The sequence below is a fragment of the Egretta garzetta genome, unplaced genomic scaffold (genome assembly GCF_000687185.1).
Source record: "Egretta garzetta isolate BGI_Z169 unplaced genomic scaffold, ASM68718v1 scaffold117, whole genome shotgun sequence".
In the NCBI taxonomy this organism is placed as follows: Eukaryota; Metazoa; Chordata; class Aves; order Pelecaniformes; family Ardeidae; genus Egretta; species Egretta garzetta.
Genome location: NW_009260479.1, coordinates 2,623,504 through 2,625,948, shown reverse-complemented (window position 1 = coordinate 2,625,948; position 2,445 = coordinate 2,623,504). Strand labels below are relative to the sequence as shown.

At 38.8% G+C, this 2,445-nt stretch overlaps 1 protein-coding gene across 2 annotated transcripts in view; it reads left to right on the top strand.

Annotated features, from left to right (window-relative positions):
• Positions 1-2,445, top strand: part of WDR48 (WD repeat domain 48) — a 28,674-nt gene that overhangs the window by 5,377 nt on the left and 20,852 nt on the right. The window contains exon 1 of one of the 2 annotated variants that reach the window (XM_035899629.1): positions 1,908-1,966. The exons of the other annotated variant lie outside the window; for it this stretch is intronic. The gene's annotated coding sequence lies outside the window, so the exon portion shown is untranslated. Of the gene's footprint in view, positions 1-1,907; positions 1,967-2,445 lie in introns of those variants that run through there. 2 annotated transcript variants of the gene reach the window in all.

Genomic DNA, 2,445 nt, shown 5'->3' with positions numbered 1-2,445 from the left:
TCCTGATACAAGCCAGGATGCCATTGGCCTTCTTGGCCACCTGGGCACACTGCTGGCTCATATTCAGCTGGCTGTCAACCAACACCCCCAGGTCCTTCTCCACCAGGCAGCTTTCCAGCCACTCTTCCCCAAGCCTGTAGCATTGCATGGGGTTGTTGTGACCAAAGTGCAGTACCCAGCACTTGGCCTTATTGAACCTCATACAGCTGGCCTCAGCCCATGGATCCAGCCTGTCCAGGTCCCTCTGCAGAGCCTTCCTACCCTCGAGCAGATCGACACTCCCGCCCAGTTTGGTGTCATCTGCAATCACCATTATCATTGAAAAATGGACATCACAGTTTCTTCCCATGACGCAGAAAAGAATCATTTTCTGTTCTTTATACAATAGGGATTTCTTTTCCTTCTTACTTTTATATCTTAATTTTTTAAGACAGTTTATCAGGAAAGGTATACTATTCCTTCTGTTGGAAACGGTAGAATTGTAAGTCTGAGGAGAGGCAAAAGTAACTGGTTGAATTCTACGAACAGTAGCTGGGTAATTTTATAAGTGCCAGGGTTTTTTGTTGTTTTGACATCTCTTTTTCCATCAAAGCTGTCATGTGTTTACATGCACAAAATAAAGGAAATTAAGGAATGAGATTTTAATCTAATCTTTTTAAATTCAGTTGTTACAGCAGAGTTACTTTGTCAGGTTTCTCACAGGAAGAAAGAAGGATGACGTTATATTTAATGCTGAGCTGGGGCTGAGATCTAGCCTTTGCTCTTAGATCTACCACAGACTCATTAACCCTGAAACAATATAATTCCTCTCTTTGTCTAAGGTCTATTAAAATATAAGCAATATTTGCCAAGAGATGTTTCACTAAATCCATGTGTGGAAGTTATTAAAAGGAATAAAGGGCAGATTAAATTTGACCTTCTTTTGAGTATTTCACTACTGGTGGTAGTGGGAAATGCTTGTTAGTCCTGCCCAGTCATGTCTTGGAATGATGGAAAAACAGCACCCAGTTGAGCTGACAGTTTCAAAGTCTTCTAGATGGAAGTTCAATAATTATGCAAATTCCATTATAGAAAGAAGTGAAAATGATTTTACTACATCTAATCTCTATGAGCTTTTTTCACTGCTAGTTTCTGTGTTAAGAACAATACTTAGTTCTTTATTTTAGCAAGAAAATATTTTATCTATTGCATTTTACAAAATTATGAAACGACTTTAATTCTGTCAAGATTAACGTAGAAATATGACTCTCAATTTCCACAGTCCCGTGAAAGTATCAATCATATATGAAAAGTACCTTATTTACTAGAGTAAGCCACCATTTGCTTTTTTGTTCTTTATGGCTAAATATCCTGCTAGCAGTTTGGAGAAGCAAGAGCTGAAGGGCCCCTGCACATCTTGAGTCTGACACTGTATTTCAGGAAAAGATTGTTCTCCCTAGTAACTAACATCAGATTTGATTTACTGACCTTTAGGTGTTGAATTCCTTTAATTTGTGTCTCATCTGCTCACACATAGTATTTTTAACAAGTATTTTCATTGGCTTTATTCAAAGAGTTTGAAAGCACTGTGAATTTGATGGCCATCCCTTTGTCTTGTGTTTTGTATCACGTTAAACCCTGACTTTGTAACGTTCTTTTACTCAAGTAGTCTGTGCAGGTCTTCTGGGAATGAGTATGTGATATGATTGAGCCCAGGTGAGGAGCTTCACATACATCTTGCTCTCTGCATCACAAAAAAAAAAATCCCAAACCTTCAACTATTTGAAGTGTTTTAACATAACAATATTATGCGTGGTTGATGGTGTCTTCTCGCAGTAACGTCTCTGAAGCTGTGTGTAGGTGGAGACTTGAGCATGGATAGCAAGAATATTACGGATGAGTCTGGAATGGGTGAGAGAAGCCGAGAGCATTGGAAATTAGGACACGATCTGAAATTGGGAGGAAGAGCTATGACTCTACAAGGACTGTGAGTGGCTAGCAAAGACTGTGAGCAAGAAATGCTTTCAGAGCATTGGGACATAACAGAATAAATGTAATAAATGGACTTGTGGAATGGTAATGGAGAGTATTAGGGCAAAAGGATTCAGGAGGCTCTTTATTTTGATCCTCCAGTGTTTGTCTGTAGAGCTGTTGCAGCTGTTTCTAAAATGGAGATTAGGACTGGATGCATGCTTTCTGGAAGCATCAGTTCTCTTACTGATAATTCAGTTGAGGTGTTGCCCACATTCACCAAATGGACCTGTCAGTCCTTGTGGTGTAGAATCTGAGATGCTGTAAAAAGTTTCTTCAATGATAAGGACCACTGAACATTTTGTTTAATTTGTTGGTTTTATTTTGTGTAACTGAGATCTGATCTGGGAAACATATTTCTTTATACTGCTATAATGAAGTTATTGAAGAGAAAAATTGCTTTCAGATCTCTACTCCAAAATTACTCCTTGAAAG